At 38.5% G+C, this 18,801-nt stretch overlaps 1 protein-coding gene across 1 annotated transcript in view; it reads left to right on the forward strand.

Annotated features, from left to right (window-relative positions):
• ERC2 (ELKS/RAB6-interacting/CAST family member 2) overlaps nucleotides 1–9,484 on the forward strand; it is a 413,335-nt gene extending 403,851 nt beyond the window's left edge. The window contains exon 19 of the mRNA XM_065749769.1: nucleotides 7,954–9,484. The gene's annotated coding sequence lies outside the window, so the exon portion shown is untranslated. The remainder of the gene's footprint in view (nucleotides 1–7,953) is intronic.
• Nucleotides 9,485–18,801: the final 9,317 nt, after the last annotated feature.

An 18,801-nucleotide genomic window follows, 5' to 3' on the forward strand; every position in this document is an offset into this window, starting at 1 on the left:
AGTGACAGTGTACTTGGTCTTTGTCATAGTTTTTGTTCCTCTGAAATAGTGGACAGTTCATTCTGTGGGTCTTATGATTGTCTCACCTTAAGGAGCCCTTGCCAGCAGTGGGCTTTAAGCACTGCTGGTGATGCTCAAGCAAAAATCTTATTACCTCACCTAGGAAGAGACAGGAGAGCCCACCCCAGGAAAACATGTATATGGAATGAAACAGCCAAGCCCCTCATTCAGCCTTGTGACCTCTCTTAGTCATTCCCCATGAATTTATCCTGTGATGTGCACTAAAATTTTAGCTCATTTAAGAATAAGGGAAGAGACAAATCCTTCAGATGCACAAGTGCTCAACCGACTGATCTCTTGCTTCATATCCATGGGTAAATGGGAAGAGGTCAACATGCAGACATTTATTAAGCATGGAGCCACAGAACAGTTTTGAAAAGCAAGCAGAACTGCAGATCTAGGAGACCACCAGCATCCTAATCAAAGTGTGATAGAAACCTTGCATCGATTCCTGAAAAAAATGTAATCCTTAGGCGGGTAGGAAGGGGCATTCCCATTTATGACTCATATTAGGGTTTATATCTTAAATCTACCTCTCAGTTAAATTGCTAATATCACCTATCACCTTACATACATTTTATTTCTCTCTAGCATCCATTTCAGCATCTGATTTTCTTTTTATCTCTGAGTTAAGCATATATTTTATTTTAATGAAATGAAAGAAAACAGAAGCGGGGAGCAATTATTTAATTAAGTGGATGCTTATAAGTGAGACTTATCCCAGCTGAGATTTTTGTGGCTCCTTTTTTTTTTTTTTTTGGTTTGTTTTCATTTTGCAATGAATTTCTAGCAACAAGGATTTCTCTATCCAGAGAAAAAATTCTCTTTCAAGAAAAAATAGCATCTCAGAGTTCCCTTTTTCATATTAAACAAAACGTGCAGCAAGCTGCAATTAAATTTCAGTTAACAAAATGCAAAAATACATCCAACCTCCATCTGCCAAAAAATAAATAGCTTGAAAAGTAGTTTCACATCCCTGACAATGACGACTGTGTTTACGACATATTTCTGGTGCCATATTCCGCTCTGCTATCACTGCCAGCTTGCACCCTGTGTTTAGAAATAAAACAGAAACACATTGAACTTGCTGAACTAGATGTTGCCACACTGCAACTCTAATGGGCTTAGTGACCACAACCTACAGGGGCCAGAACGTGTCAACAGCAAAAGGGCCAACCTCAATCACTGTCTGTGCTTTTACAGAGTTGTTACATGTTTAATTCTTTGCAGCTTAGTTCTCCTGCTGTTCTGGCTGCTCAAAACCAAGGCTCATATATTGCAGCAGCCTTCTCTACCTCATATAATGCCACAAAGGTCCCAGCAGGAGACCTTTCAGTGGAGCAGACAAGCCACAGGCTAGGGCAAACAGGGCATCACAACTTCCTAATAAGATGACTTATTAGATTGGGGGCTTGACACAGCTTTTATTTAACCACTTATTTTCCCAGCCACCAGGAACATGAACTGTCTCTTTTCTTGGAGCTCAGCAAGTGGTATGTGGGTTTGCAGCAAGCGCTGCCATGTGCATTCAGTCCTGTCTAAAAGTAAAGGATGATTTATAATGCCATCTTTACCCCTGAATCGATACATTAATTTTGCTATAAATGTTAGATTTCCAGCTGTGAGATTGTTTAATCATATTAAGGTCCAGTTTTCCCACTGCATTGGCCACTGTCTCTTCTGGGGTTCATGTGGGCTTGAGGAGGGCTGGCAGCGAAGGGGTTACATGGCTGAACTCAGGATCAGTTTCCTGCCTGCACTTGCAATGGCCTAAGGCAGTGCCTGCTGTTTGGGAGTTAGAGAGAGTGCCTTGCCTTGTCCCAGGTGGCAGACAGGCAAACCATGTTATTAAGAAGCAGAGATCGCAAAACCTTGATCTTCAAAAAAGGCCCCTAATTAGTCCCTAGCATGAGAATAAATGGCATTCCACATCAGCAAGGATGAAAAAGGCTCCTTCAAATTTCATTAAGTAATCTCTGCTATTGACAGTTTTTAGCATCACATTGGGAACTTGTTGTTCGAATCGATTTGCCCATGAACTCTTCCTTATTTGTCACTTCTGTTTGAGTTGGAAAAAAATAAAAGTCTTAATGGTCTCATGTGCTGCGTGCAAAGGAAGTCATAAATGTCATGACAAAGAGCTCCATGCCCTACACTGCTGCCTCTGTGAGTGACTCTCGGGGTCTGCTGGAGTCAGTGGAAATTTTTTGATCATCTTCAATACACTCCAGCTCAGAGCTCTAAGAGTACTAGGTAGAAGCCATCCGTCACATTTTCCCATAACCCCCGTTTATATTCTGTGTGGATATGACAGATTGAAGAATGTGTACTAAGTTTTCTCATTTTTCTGAAGATCTTTGATTTGGACTAGACTTACTTTATGAAAGGGGAAAGTTTATTAAAAAGAAAAATCTGTCTTTCAACTCGTATACTACTTGTCTAATTTTGATTTATAAACATTCCCATTAGAGATAGCATCCCTGTCCAAATAGTCTCAAGGTTCACAAACTTCATCTAATTTTACCTCATAAATGTAGGGTATTTTTCAAGGACTCTTGGTCTCTAGAGAACTTGGATCCATTGGATTTTATTCATCGCAGTGGTATCTGCTTTTATCCCTAACCCAGATTAACAATTCTGGCATTACTGCAATATGGAAAGTTCATCACGTTTACGCAGTGATTCTGCCACCAGCTGCAGATCCTTCTGAAGTTTACTGTATAATGAATTTAAAACATAAATAGCAACAAATGAGATAAATAATATCTTTACCAGAATTGGAACAAAGTTCATTTTGTCTTTAAAAATAACTTTTTATACGGATGGTTCTTGTGAATCTTTCAGTATTTAATTAAATCACACAGTTTATGGATCTTTCTTTTGAAATATGTTTTACATTCATGTTTATCACTGCTGTAAATGAATATAAAATGTCTAGAAGTGAATGGCAACATGGTTCTACTTTTATAATGTAGCTCAGAAGATATTTTCTTGTCTCTAAAAAGTACGCCTCAGGATTGTTGATTCAAAAATCAGGAATGGTCGTTACCAGAGGTATTTCACATTATTACAAAAGACAGCTTTTGTGTTAGGAATTTGTAAACTGGGTTTGAGCTATTTATTTTGGTATGTGCTTGGTGGGTTTTGAGATGCCTTTTGCTCAGGTACTGCTCTGTGTGACCAGACAGCGGCGGATCTCCCAGGTAACATTTCCTTAAGTGGAGTTTTTAAGAATGACTAAAATTTGTTCTCTGCTGAGCGGGGTATTTACTGAGCAGGGTTCAGTGTTCTCCAGATAATGTGCAGTGCTGCACTTACCATTTGAATGAGGAAACTTCCTCTAGCATTACTTAAAGCTGTATGCTGTATTGATTTGAGATGTAAGAAATTGTACACCAAAACTTCGGTTATTGTAACTAGTTCTGAACAAGAAAGACTTAACATCAGTTTTGACAACAAACAAAACCAGTTTTTGTTCTATCGGTTATGTTTAAAAGATTCCAGTTTCAAACAAAACACAACTTGTGGTTATTCTGTCAGATATTTATATAGCCACTGGGGCGCCATAGTTATGCACCGCATACATCATTGTATTTTTAAAATGTACTTAATGAACATTTTTTCTTTTCTGGTAACTACTTCATTGCCTTAAATGAATGCATTCCAATAGAATTTGTAACAAATGAGCACTTTGTGTTTGCATTAATGCCAAACACGTTTAACAAATTTTTAACAAGGAACGCTGGCAAAAAGCCAAACTCCTAGAGGGACACTGAAGGAATGCCATAAATTTAAAGTAGATTTTACCTTTTCACTCAGCTCAACAAGTGTCTTAGGTGTCTTTGGTATCTTGGCATTGAAAGTTTTCCACATAGGCTGGATACAGCTTTACATCTTAATTATTCCTCTTGCTGGCCCTCCCTGTGGAGGATTTTCACATCGATATGACAGACTTCAGCAGGATACTGTGTTCTTTAGAAAGCGAGGGGTGGGTTTTCATTCTTTCCATGAGAATTAGGCCAGGTGGAAGAAGCAAAAAACACACTTAGTTTGGAGGCTGTAATGACAGAGTTGTTCATGTCATACCATTTCATATCTTATATTAAGGGAACTATGTAAGGGAAAGTACTCCAGCAGATCTGTGCTACTCAATATTGTTGCTTGTGCTGAGTTGCAAATAGCTGGACTGTGATCATGTTAGCAACTGCACTTTAGAGAGGGGGGAAAACAGCCCACAGTGCTGTTCCCACTGGCCCGAGCTCTAGGCTTGCACAGAAGCCACGAGCAGAATTTTTTGGCTGAATCAAACATCTGGGGGGATTCTGCAGTTAAGTTATGCCCACATGGTGCATGTCATTGCATACCTTGGGAATCACCTAGTTTGTAATATGTGTTGGTATTAAAAGTCCTACAAGCTGCATTCTTGCTCTTTACTTGTAACTTAATATATTAATTAAACTTTTACTGTGTTATTTCAATTTTAATCAAATGCAGGAACTGAAAAATAATAATGCTTAACACTCTTCCAAGACTGTTAAGGCACATTAAAAACATTAAGCCTTGCAAATTCCTTCAGAAGCCTGATGTTATCCCTTCTATAGCAAAGAGCAAGTTAAGCACAGAAAAATGATGTGGCTTTTTCCCTCAGTCACACAATAAGCTAATGGCAAGGGACAGAATCCAGCTTAGTGCCCTGCCAGTGCTTTGTCTCAGTTAATCATGTCATTCTTTTTATGGGTTTGGACAAGCAAAAATAATAATAATAAAAAAATACATTCTTGATTTTTAATTAACGTCATTTGGATTTTGCTGTTGCAGAGAGGCACAGCTGAGTTCCAGGGGTCACTTGAGAAAGACTTCATGAGTTACAGTCCTGTTTGTGCATTACTACTTTTTAGATAAGTTACTTGTTTCCAGAAGATGAAATGATTTCATGTCGTTTTTCAGTACTCTTGATTGTAGTAATGATAAATCACTCCAGAAACGGAAACAGTGGAATTCATCCTGACAGCTTTTTAAAAGATGTCACATTATAATGCAGATGTCTTGTTATAACTTAGGGAGCAGAAATAGCCTTAACAGGTTTTCATTAATGATATCCTTCTCTGGTAACATTTGGTCAGATACCAATTCCCTACAATAAACTGGCTATTCCCCCTCTTTCTGACTCACTAATTACCATATCAGTGGCTGGCCTTTTATGTAGGTACCATGTGTAACAGGTTAGGAGAGGGCAATTTAAGCCTATGTGAATGGGTATCTGTTTTTGTATCTGGGTGCTTGTTGCAAACATTTGGAAAGCATATGGAGCATAATGGACATTAACCCAGATGTCAAAAATAGCCTGCATTTTACTACTGTTATTAAACAGTTTCCCCTTTAACCCCTTTGTGTTTACCCACCCTCTCCCAGCTTGTTTCTGCAAATCACTGCTGAGAGGAAAGGATTGGAGGTAAAAAGTAGTAATCAGGCAGGTGTCTTATCCGAAGGAAAAACAATCTGAACAAATATTTGTGGGCTATTACGCTTTTATATCTTTGTATCTTTCTGCTATTTTCATTGATTGGTATCTAATGGACCATCAGAGGTGCCAAACTCATAAGATGTTGCTTTCAGCTGCAGCACTCCTGAATCTGAGGCCTAATATACGTTACCAAATTTTATTTCTGTTTTAGAAGCTCAGTGACCTATCCCAGGTATGGCATTGAGGAAACAAATATAAATTTAATTTACTCAACCTCAGTTGGTATTTGACAGCAATATCCTTTTATATATTTGTTTGACTTACTTGAGAAATACTTTGCATTTCCTACCTGTGGTGAACCAGTTTTTGTTACACTCCCAGTGCATGCATGGTTTCCTGATGAATGGGTGGGTTGATCTGGGAGTTTCATTCTGTACTAAAACCACTATGAAAATTTGGGGAGCAAGCAGAAGAGAGATTGTATTTTGTGATTGGCTGCTGCTCCTCAGATTGGACTCTATTTTGGTTTCTTCTTTTTGAGCGTGAATGAGTGTTAATTGCAGGGGAACTTCAGCTTGTAAAATAACAAATATATTGAACATTTGCTGTGATTTTATTTTAGAGAATCTGTTAAAAAAAATTGACATTTTTGTGCTAAGTTTTCTGGAATGTACATTTTTCATTAATTTATATGGGTGCTTCCTATACCTATATATCTCTTTGAATGATGATTAAGATATACTCAGCACACAAAAGAATGGGAGCTATGCACAGTTCATGAAACGTCACGCATGTTCTGACTTAGAGTTTTCATAAAAAGTTCACAAAGATTTTATGTGCCAGAACTAGTAACATGATCTACTTTAGGAACTCCCTGGCTTTCCAGCTCTGCAGAAGTCATTTTTCCTTCATTCACAGGCCAGACCCAAAGTCTGTTAAAATCAATGGGAATCTTTCCACATTTCAGTGGGCTTTGGATTAGTCCCGAAGTGTTTTAACCAGAAGAATTGCACCAACTTCCCACTGGAGAAGTAAAACTATTCATCTAAGTTTCTGTTAGATAAACCATTATATGTGGTTGCCACAGAGGCATGAACTTAAAAACAGGGATTGGAAATGATCTGCAAGTTTATTTGTCTGCATTCTATACAAAGTGTTGCACTTTACTCAGCGTAATTACCATGCTAAATATTAGCTTCTGGAGGCATTTTAGTTAAAAAGTTCTGTTAGAAAAGGTAACACCTTTTCTGCTGCATGCAAAAGTATAAAAATTCAGCAGCTGTGTCTTTTTTATAAAAACGGATGTTTTGGAAACCTCTTTGCTTACATAAATGCAAGCTTAGCAGCAGAGTCCCATACATAATGCATTTCCACTTCTCTAGGAACAAAGTCAGTGGATAAATGAACAACTGCCCTACAATGGAATCATTTAATTCCTCCCACTCATCTGAGATACAGATACTGTGAATAAGACTAATTCACTGCCCCTGTGTAAGAGGTGAAGGTAACAAAATGAATAATATCAAATGGTATTGTTATCTGAGATATTTTATAGGTGGTGTAATTTAGAAGGATTATCAAGATGGCAAAGAGACAATCAATATAAGGGAAATCCTAACCCATTTCTGAGGATTAAGGCTTGCAGGGGGAAACTCCACAAAGGAGGGATCTCCAGCAAGAGATCCTTCCCCAGTGGTGGTCAGCCCTTAAACGGAGTCTAGGAGAAGTGGGGTCAGACTCCGATCACACAGGTGAACTGTGCTCCTGCAGCTGACTCAGTGCTCACCTCAGGTCCATCAGTGGTTCAGACTGTGATTCAACAGTTCCCATACACTTTGTTAAAGAATACCGCGCTACTTGAGACAGAGCTGGTGTAACAGTACAAATCATTCAGGCCTCATGGCGGTCACTTGCAATCAGATAGAGCCTCTTCAAACTCATGGGCACCAGAAGACACTTTCCACTGACTGCCTCAGGCTTTCACCATTCTCTCTAGCAGTCACCAGATTTCAGCAGTGCCAGCCATGAAAGGCAGCCCACGTTGACGAATAAATGGACAGTTCCTTTGGTTTCCAAACAAAACATTTAGGTTTACTAATAACAATTCCACTTCAAAGCTACTGTGCCTGTATAGAAGACCAGAAAACTCATCATTGGCAGAATCACAAACACAACAGAATTTCATATATTTGGAAATTAAAATCTTTCCCATTTAGGGGAAATCTTTTCATACAAATCATCTGTAGAAGAGATTGCCACCCTTTAAACGTACCAAGTGGGTTAAAATCAAATTAAATCCTCTCTTAATCCTTAGTCTCTAGAAAAGCAATTTATCCACTGATGTTGATGAAAAGATTGATTAGATGAGAACTAGGATGTTGTTGTTTGAAACGTTTTATTAATTGGAGTATTTTGTTCCCTTGTTACAGTTGTCAGAGGAACTAGTGAAAGAGGAAGAAAAAATATAGCACTGGAAAGTAACGATGATAATCTATTGCATTGGATCTCCATACATGACCATGATATCCTGGAGAAGATCACAGATGCAGAAAACGAGTGCTAAGGTTGATATCTAATGAAATGCTGCATTAATCGGCATCTTCTCCATTATTTCTTGTAGTCTGCTATGAAATTAGATGCTTTGGAAAATGATGAAGGAGACTCGAGCAGAAATTACAAGAGCTTTATTTCTATCTTTAATGGGTCTTGCAAGTTATTGTTTTCACAAAGTGTTCAGAATATTATTGTTTAACGAAGTTCAGTTAATCAGGTTATGTAACTATTTCTTGGTAAATTGATATTGATTTTAATAAGTAATTCAGATGTAGGTAATTTAGATATGGTATCTGCATTTGCTGATTTTACCTAGTCTATCCTGAAACTTCTATTGCACTAGATTATCAAAGAGGTATTAGTAAAATGTTATATAAAGGGTGTTGGCATTAATCTTAACCCCAATTGGGTGTGGCTTCTCAAAAAAATTAAAACCAAGCCTTTACCCTCCTCTGTTTTCTTATACCTACTGATAATTACAATCATAATAATTAAAAAAAATAAATAAACCGAAATGAAAACAAAAAAGCAAAAAAGCAACAAAAGAGAATTTAAAAGATCACCTTGATAGTATAACCGGTATTAAGCTCTGGGCCAGGTTGGAAATGAAATCAATTTCTGGTACTTATAACTGACGGCAAAGATTAACTTTATGACAATATGGTGTGTGTCTCTGACAATGCATAGGACATCTAATTTGATCATAAATATACAATTATAAACAAAACGTATCTATTCCTGGATGGTAAAAGCTTGAGGCGTATGTAAATACATATGTTTTTATATATATGGACTATATGGACATATACACAAGGATGTATCAATCTTTTACCATCCAAATGCATATAGATCTTCAACAGTGAAAGCTGGGACTCTTTAAAATAAATAATTAAATAATAAGATTGCTGTGAATACAGTATATGCACTAGGTCTCCTGTAAATGAGGAACTGTTTGTTATCATTTTCTGCGTTAAAAAACAGTCTCCAACATGGATCCCAATGACTTTTAGATGTTAAAGAAGAGAAGAGCAATGAATAAACAGCCCACAGAGGCTGTGTGAATCACCAAAATACGTCCAGTAAAATAAATTTAAAGCACATGCAAGGAAAAATAAAAAATGTGAAGTCATTACATTCAGTGAGAGAATATTAACCGATAGTTGAATCTCTACCACTTCTTGAGGAGAGGATCCCTGTGACTCCATGAACACTTTTTGGTCAGTCTGGCAAACCTGCAAATGTTTGGCTGTTGTACTGGGGCATCCTTTAATCCATGGCGCAGAAATGCTTCCATGATGACGGGAGTGGGAATAGAATACCTGCAATTTTAAAGGACAAACAATAAATTTAAGCATGGGTGGCCTTAATCCTTAGTAGTTTTTCTTTGCTGCTGTAAAAAAAGAAAAATCTAAGCGGATACTCCTAAAGTCTTGCACTGAATTTAGAAAAAATATTTTTTTGAACCTGTGGTGCAATTAACCCTAAACATCCTACATGAGCCATACAGTTAGCCCTTTAAAATGATTGTCTAGAGATATTTTATTTATTTGTACCATAATTCTTGGTGCAATCAAAGAGCAGTTTATTTAAGCAGGGGTCCTGCTGGATGCTACTGTTTTCCATAGATAGAAAATGTATCGCATTAGTATAGCATATATAATCCAAATTTCATTCATGTTTAAAAGGTTTGTCCTTTAACTATCAATGGCATTTTAGATTTTTGTTTTGAAACAGCAAAGCTTTTGGGAGTATATTTAGCACATATGACAAATGTTGCACTTGGAAACTCAGACAACAAAGCTTAGTTTCTTGTGACAAATGTGTTGTCACAGTAGGGGACAATCGTCTGTGTCTCTTACAATCAGGTCTTAACCTTAACTCTGCAACTGAATACTTGAAGTAGGAAATAAACTAGGGGGAAATAGGGTCAGATGCAAAGCTGTATAATTAGATATTTATATGTATGTGCCAATTTTGTCACAGATATTACTTCAGGGGCATTTTTGCTCCATTCATTGTTGGTAAGAGTATTGATCTAAACTTTTATCAGGGCCTACAGTTTAGCCCCTAAAGATGAAAACCCTGTCTAACATTGCTTCTTTCTTTTTCTTTCTTGTTCCTTTTCTTTTTCTTTTCATTTCATGTGATACTCTACGATGTTTGCAGATAATCTTTTCATATAATAAAATAGAATCTCGGGGTTTACAATAAACACTGTGATGTTGGGAAAATATTTTATTTGAGCAATGTTTGGTAGGTTTTTTTTTCCCCCTCGAAGTGTAAAGAAGCAAACCAACTTTTGGTTAACATTTAAGATAATGATTATTATTTTAATGTGAGATCAGTCTTGTACTGCGCATTCTTTCTTTCATTTAAACGTACAGTATGAATTTTGTATTTAATGAATTTTGTGTATCCAGTATGCACGTACCTGCACATTGACTTTCATTTGAAAGTGAGTTTCAATTTACTTTTTAAACAGTGTTTATGAAAAGACCTCAGATGTGTTGACAGAAACTATATCTGCAATGTTTTTTTTTTTTGTGTGTGTGTGTAGGGTGACGTTTGAATGTGATGTTCTGCAGCAATGGGTCAGTATTCCCTAATATCCTTAGATCCTCATTTGATAGTGCTTCTTGTAATACTTTTTTCAAGTGAGTGGCATGTTCTGGATTGTGATATTGATCTGTGGTTAAGGATATTGATATGAAACTAAGGAATTCCTAGAAATTAACAGTGGGCATGTATTAGACAGTCATTGTAATTTAATGTCTAGTAGAAGTGTAAAGTACCAAGGTATTTAGAGTTCATAACATTGTTATCATGTGTATGGGAAGTATTTAGTGTTGATCATCTTGTTTATATTCATCAAATAAACTTTGTTTCTTTCTGAAATCAGTGTTGTGTCATTAAAACTACGTTTAACGACCGTATGAAAATGTGCGAGAGATGTTTTCCACATGGTAAATCTATCACACTCCTTATTTCTCTAATTGCTACCATTCAAAGTAATTTATCTTCCTGTTGTTACTATCACATAAACTGTTTAAGAAAGCATAACAAGGAAAATGTCTCCTAGGCCCTGCTCCCAGAAATGCTTACGAGCAACTTTACTAAAGTGAGTAACCATTTTCCGGACTGGGCTCTTAGCGAGCAATATGCTTTTGAGTGGGTTTCTAAAACATAATATTCTTGTGTGACCCTCTGTAATTGCATAGAAAATTACATTTTGTTTATGTACTTTACTGACCAAAAGCCTTAAGGTGTGAAATTCTCTGCACAGTCAGCTCCTTTTTCAGCTGCCTGGTAAGTGGTTCCCCGTTTCCATTATGTTCACTTTTTTCAGAAAAGGAACTTTTGTTGAGCAGGAATTTCTTACCTCATAGAACTCCCTGGGCCAGCTCAGGGCACACACAGCAGGAGAATAAAAGGTAACTAAGTATGCATTTTACTTAGGTTATTTCAAAACACAGTCTCTTAGTTTTAAGCTCTGTTTCTTTGCCTATAAATTAGCTTTCTTGGTAAGAGAGAACCATACACTAACACAGGGTATTAAGTTTCACTTAAAACTACAGCTAAATATACATTTTTCCTGCATTTTTCTAATGCCTACTTAATTTTGAGATGTAATGCTATAAATTGAGTAGCAATCGCTTCTATCTCCTTTCTAGACCTGCTGCAGTTATCCAGGAACGTCTTGTTCTGTGTTCAGAACTCTCGTCCCGCTGCGCTGGAAGCACACTGGTGGTGTTCCCTCACACGATCCTCCCCGCACTGAGGGCAGCTCCTCCTTGAGCCTAAAGGACACAGTAAGTGCCCATGTGTTGTATGAGACTGTACAGAAGGAAGGCAGTAGATCTGAGGAAGACAGAGCGAGCTCTCGGTGCCTGTTTTCTGAAAACTGTTTCCAGCAAGGAGTGTCCTTCCTCTCCAGAAGGGCACTGAGGGATGCCGGAGGAGGCAGGACACTGTGGTGAGGCAGGCCCTGGGGTCGCAGCACTGGCTGAAGGATCTGCAGCCCTTGGTAGCACACCTCAGACTGAAGTTTGAGTTCATACGCTCGAGGGCTCCTCCAGCCCTCCTGGAGTGAGCCTGAGTAAACGTCAGCCTCTTCTAAGCTTGAGGTTTCCCCGTAAGAGAGCCTGTTTGTTCAGTCCAGACTTAGGCCAAAGTAGCTTGAGGTCTGAGTGAGCAAACATACAAGCAATGGGGGACATTCAGGGGATGAAGCCGAGTGTTGGTTTGTACTTCAAGCCAAGATGTCTGCTCAGACACTCCGAGAGTGCCAAACAGCTCTGTGCCAGCATCAACCAGATAAAGGCAGCTCAGCACCTCCTGTATCTTCCAGGCACCCCCACAGTGCTCCAGGCCCAGCACTGGATCCTGAAACAACTGTGCTAAGTATGTACGTTGAGCAGAAACCCATCAGAAAGAGCAAACAGAGGGTCAAAGAGTAACACGACTATTTCACCTGTTGATATTGCTTCACTAAAACATGAAAGTTTTAATAACTGTTGTATTAAATCATTCTAAATGAAGCCAAGTCAGCTCTAAATAAGCAATAGATTTCCCATTATGAAGTCAGTGGGAGCCCTGCACGTTGCCAGGGCAGGATTTCACCCATATATGAAAAAGACAGTTGATGTGGGAGCTGTTGTGCACACTTTACTCCTGTGAGAATACTACGATGTTGTTTAGTGCTCCTAACTTCTCAAACGAGATGTCTCTTCTTCCGAAGCATCTTTTCAAACAGGAGGCAACCTCTGCCTTCACAAGGAACTGCCTTCACTGCACATCTCAGGTTTCGTACAGCCCGGAGGCACTGGTCCAGGAGCAGCCCCGCTGAGAAGCGCACCTTTGATAGGCACAATTACAGAATCAAGGACTTCTTATTTTCTTTGGTTTTACATCCCATCCACTTATTAATCTTCAAAATGACTCTGCCTTCAGAATAATGATGCTCTAAAACCAGATCCCTACTGGTGCAGAGGAGGCAAAACATCAGTGCATCTTCATGACAACACATATATCCCTTTGAAACGTGCTCTTGATTGCGTGTCACAGATTGCTAAACTATATATTCCCATGTAGCTGCCAATCTCAGGACAAATCCAAGAACTTTGAACCCGTCCAGTTTCAAGTGGAGGCGACTGTCCAACTTCAGAAAGGCCGTGCTTTGGGTACTCACCCAAGAGAAGCCAGGAGACAGCAGATGTTCTGGCAGCTGCTGGCTGCCTTGCGCTCAGGGAGCCGGGCTGGAGGAGAGCAGCCAGCTCCCTCCAGATGGAGCAGACGGTGGAGAGGTGAGTGGGAGGCTGTGTGAGGAAGTCAGATAGCTCCAGATAGCAAAGGACTGATGATGTGTGGCTCCACATCACCTAACCGACTTCTGAAAGGCTGCACAAGAGAAATAACCACCAGTCTGCAGTTAACCTGAGTTCAGTGAGAAGTCTTCTTGTCGTGGGAAAATCTATAGGAAGGAAATGTCTCTGGGAATGCATGATAATGTAGCACGATAACTAGTTTTTATTTGAATGCATTTTGGACAAATGCATTCCTTGTAGATGAGTTACCCAGGCCTTGCCAAATATGCAGCAAAACAGTTATTATAGCAAATTGCACCATCGTCTAAACACCTCTGTTTTGGCTCTTAGTCGACTTATTTTGCAATAAGGCATTATTATTATTATTATTAATATTATTGTCTAATATTGCTGTATTTGCTGCTTTGGTTACCATAGAAATAAATAATATTTTGTACAACAACACACATACAAGAAAATTTCACAAGAAAACATCCTAGTTAATGAAGACCTATATGTCTGGTAATTCCTAACATAGTTCTCAAGTCTATTGATTTGTGTCCTCATATGCATTTTATTATGAGCTTTATATTTCATTTTAAACTTCTAAAAATAAAGAAAAACAGCTGAAGAACATTCTTTTAAATGGACAGATTTTGGTTAGAGGTTAACATGGGCTAAAAGAGAGCACAGAACTGCCCTGGAGCTCTTACAGTTGTTTTGTTTTGTTTAAATAAAAAGATCCCTATTACAATCCACCAAAGGTCATAGAAGCACAGCCGTTATGGACCAGCCATATTCCTCATGCATAGCTATCCTGCCCTCTGAACCTTCTCTACTCTGAGACCAATCAAAAGTGTGAAGGCAGGATTGTTGTCAGTCACGATAAGGGTGTGCATTAAGGAACTTGCCCAAAGTTTACTGAAGTGAACTGAAAGACTATTGACTTACAGTGGGTTTCTGATTGTACCCCATTTCCTTCTCTCTGGAGCATGTGTGTATGTTTACAGGAGCACGGGGCCAAACCATTTCCTCTATCTATCAAAATCTGAGCTAAATGTAATTCAGATGAACCAACTGCCTGACTTTTTGAATGCTTTGTGATAAGAAAATAGATCCTCGGTTTCATTGCAGAAGTTCATTTACGATCTATTTTGTTTATAGTTGTCCTGACTGTGTTTCTAGGTCAGCACTCTACCAACTCTTAACATAGACTCTCATTATAGTGCCTCTACTTTATTTTCACTTATCTCATGGTATTTGTTACAACTGAATAAGTATCCTTCAGTCTGTAGGCTCGTTTGCTGTTGCTATAGATAAATTTGCTATTGCCTCAGGGAGTAAAATGAATTATATCTGAGTCTGTTTTCTAAAACAAAGCAACTTTTGACCAACCTTTCAGCTGGGGTTACTAGAGGAAAAAAAAGGGGGGAAAACATTGACAGACTCCCAGAGCAGATGTCCAGGTAACTAGTTTCTAGAGGATTTGTTCCAATTCTGATTCCACTCACCGTGTCAGCATTATTCTCACCAGAGTTAAAGAGCCAGTCTCCGTATCTGAAAGCTGAAGGTTGTAAATCTCCCTTGTGAATGTTGCCTATGACAGGGAAGGAAAGACTTGCATAATTACCACTTGTACTTCCTCGGCGAACATGAGCTCAAGTCTGAAGCAAGGAGTTGGGTCAATAAAACATCAAGATCTGAAAACTACAGGAAAAGACCTGTCCAGCTCGCGTGATAAGGACTTTGTTCTTAGTTACAAAAACAAGAATATTCTGGTGGAAACCTCTTCATCAGGTCTGAGTGGTATGCAGGTATTCTTTAATTTTCTTTCAGACTACCAGCAGTTAGTGCAACTTACAGCTAAATTAACCAAAATACCTCACAATCTTCCTTCCTATGTGAAGCATATTGCTATCAGTACAGTTACCCTGATAAAATACAGAGAATGTTTAGTGATGTGACCAGCGTCTTCGAAACGGTTCAGGAATATAAAATCAGAGAGCAGTAGCACTCTTTCCGTGAGTGATGCTGCAGAAGTCAGGAGGAATTTCTCACAGAGTATCATCCTTTGTGTGAGAATATCAATGCCTGGCATTTTTTGGCTATAACCAGCCAGATAACTTAAAGAAGAATGCAATTACTCATGTGAGTAAAGTTTTTAATGGACTTAGGTCCTGAAATCAATTATAAATCCTTTTTGGGTTATCATGACCTCTCACAATCATAACTATATCTCTCCTAGTCTTTGTCCACATCTGTTCTTTACGTACAGTCTCTAAGGGAGTTATTTTGTTAAAATGTTTACATTTTGCTGCTACTCCATCTGTTCTTCAGCTGCTTTGCCATCTTCCCCAGAGGTGTGCTGACGACTTAGCACAACACAGCAGGAGAAACATAAGGTAAAAATGATCAGGTGTGGATTATCCTGATGGGATGGGTCCTGTGCTGCACAACATTGTGTGATGATGCTCTCTTTCCATCGCTTGCTGTGGAGGATTGAAAATAATCAGCATCTTGGATAATGGAGGCTGAAATAACAGAAAACCCTGCGACATTTTCCTAATAACTTTGAGTTGCCATCATGAGCGTCCCAAAGAACTGGGCAAATCAGGCATTTTAAAATAGGTTCTCTATTCAAGATATATATATATGTATAGATATTTATATAGGATCTCTTCTCATCTAAGTGATGGTGCTTAAGAGCTCACTTTCCTATGCAGTTTGGCTCACTTTAAAATTCTACATAAAAATTGTGAGGTGTTTGGCCCTGCATACTTGTTAAGCTCTGGGCAGTGAGTGAAAAATTGGAATGAAAAGGCATTTTCTGAAAGTGATCTGTTGGACCTTGACACCACAGCCACTTCTGAGAAGCCTTTTGATTACTCAATGACAAAGACAGTAAACTGTAGCCTGAAAATAAAGCAAATGAGATGTTTGAATTGAGTAATTCATAGGAAAGGAATGGCGCCCAGGTGGATAATAGCCTAGTACTTTCATGAAGGTCAAGCACCAGGGCAATGGGACAAATTTATAAAATCAGATGGTTGCATTTTGCGTTTTTGTTCCCTATTTGCATATCCAAAGCATTCGAAAGCTGCTTCCTTAAGTCATGCTATAAACAAACTGGCACTGAAGAGATGATAGTTTTGATGTTATGCACATCCCCCTTGTACTACAGGAGTTAAGATGAAAAGGACGCTTCCCTCTAGTGCCACATCCAAGTACAGTTTCATAATTATGCTACACAGACAGGTTTACCAACTCTTACTATATACTGGGCATCAACGTTGAATGAATAACAGATTTTTAAGAAGAGCTTTTTAACAAATATTTTAAAAATCTGATTTCACTTTGAATTAGCTTTCAAAATCCAGTCCAGATATATATAAAGAATATAAAATGTAAATATATTTCCTAAAGTAGTACAGCATGTGAAATGTATAAATTGTTGCTTGCTTTGCTAATACAGCTGAGCGAAGATTAGTCTCAGATCAGATAGAATCTTTTAGATAAATCATTTATGACTAGATGACTTCTTATCCAAAAGTCAAATATGTGATCATTTACAGAGGTCACTGGCTATATTCTTCTCTGTGTTCCATAATCAGCTGAAATAAACCCCAGGAGTCCCTCCTGATTGTATAGTCACAGGGTCACAGTATAATAAAATGCTGCTCAAGTTGTATTTCAGACAAGGAATGCTCCCCCCGAAACTACTCTAGTCTCAGAAGCAGGACTGTCAATATCCAATACGTTACAAATGGCAAGGATTAAGTCCAATACATTGAAGAGAATCACTCTACACTCTTACTTAGCAGCAAAAAGCCCTGCTGTGTCACACATTTAACTATTTAAGGGACGTTTAAAATGTATATCCTCTACTCCTTTTTTCCTTCTGAGGGAATCACACTGGGATTTGTAACGAAAGCACTTTTTTTGAGAAAGAGGAGAGGTACTGAAAAACTTGGGAATATTTTTCTAAGGAACACAGATTGGTGGTGTGGGACAGGGAAGAAATGTTACTAGCTTCCATGGAAATAAATAGAGCATATTTCTATGAAATCCTCATGGTGTCCTACTCATGATAATACGATGCTCCCACTAGTATTGTAAAAAAATGAATAAATATCACAGGATGATGGAAGTGCATGAAAATGCACTTTTCTTGAAAGGCAGATAGAGTATTAGCCTCTGGCATTTCTATTATTCCATAGAAACACATGTGGCTGATCAGGAAAGCGCAGTGAATGTTCTGCATATAAAGCCTTGCAGAAATGAATGAGTTTCTGTTTTCCTGTGCAGTTTACTTCAAGCTGCAGGTCACTACCTCCACCTCTGCGCTGGGTAAGCTGCTCAGTGATTCAGATGTTCTAGAAGGAAGTGGTTTATGAAGATATTAGCACTACAGCTGCTTAAATAAAGAAAAGTTGCTAAACTAGCAACCCATAATAAAGACAGTTGGATAAACTAGAGTGTGATGACTGTTACCGTGCAATTAAGTGTCTACTTCTATAACCATTCCTTCGCTTGTCTGTTTTGTTAAAAGTGATATCAGAGTCACCACTGTGCTTGGAATTATAGGTTATTCCAGCCTGCTTGGATGGAAGAAATGCTGTGACCAGGACAGATGCCAATGAGTCAGGGCTGTGCAATCACTACAGCTGTTCAAAGAAACACGCTGGGCACTAATGAATACCTGTCATGATGTCCCAAAAGCAGAAATACACCTATCTGACAAAAAGGCTGACAGCATTCTGTAATATTATAAAGAACAGAAGACCATCTCCAGTAGCACAGTAAACAGCTTGGATGCTTTTCCTCTGCCTTTAAATGAAGAAATGAAAACTCATAGAGTACCACCAGGGCAAGTCAGCATGTGCCTCATTAAATACTGAAAATGAAAAGTTCAAAATTAATCTAGATATTAAATATCTCCTTAAAATGAGTTGTCACACAATATTATTCCAAATAGCTGGCAAGAATCAGTTCACATACTATTGTGGAGCTGGAAAGACAGAGTTAAATTTATCGGATGTGTTGCTCAGGGTGCATAGACTGATAGCTATGCTCAGGATTGTATTGGCTTTAAGCAGTCGCAGGCAAATATACACTGGCTTAGCTGTTATGACATGTCTTTAGTTCTAAGGAAATGATGAATTATCTAAGCAGTCTTTAAGATAAGTGTCATATAAGCTCTAACCAGGCTCCCTCCTCTCACTCTTAAACACACCTTTCTGATGATATGTCTGTGTGCACAGATTTGAAGAAGTGCTCAGAGATATTTCAGGTCAGAGCACCAGACAGCATTCCTCCTTGAGCTATGTGTAGGCTTTGGGAATCCCAAATCCTGCAGTAATTCTACTTGGATAATCCTTGGCTAATCCTCCCTGGGGAGCAGTGTGGCTCAGGTGCGACGTA

The sequence above is a fragment of the Cyrtonyx montezumae genome, unplaced genomic scaffold, assembly GCF_038088225.1.
Source record: "Cyrtonyx montezumae isolate F1298 unplaced genomic scaffold, pur_monq_1.0 scaffold_6, whole genome shotgun sequence".
NCBI lineage: Eukaryota > Metazoa > Chordata > Aves > Galliformes > Odontophoridae > Cyrtonyx > Cyrtonyx montezumae.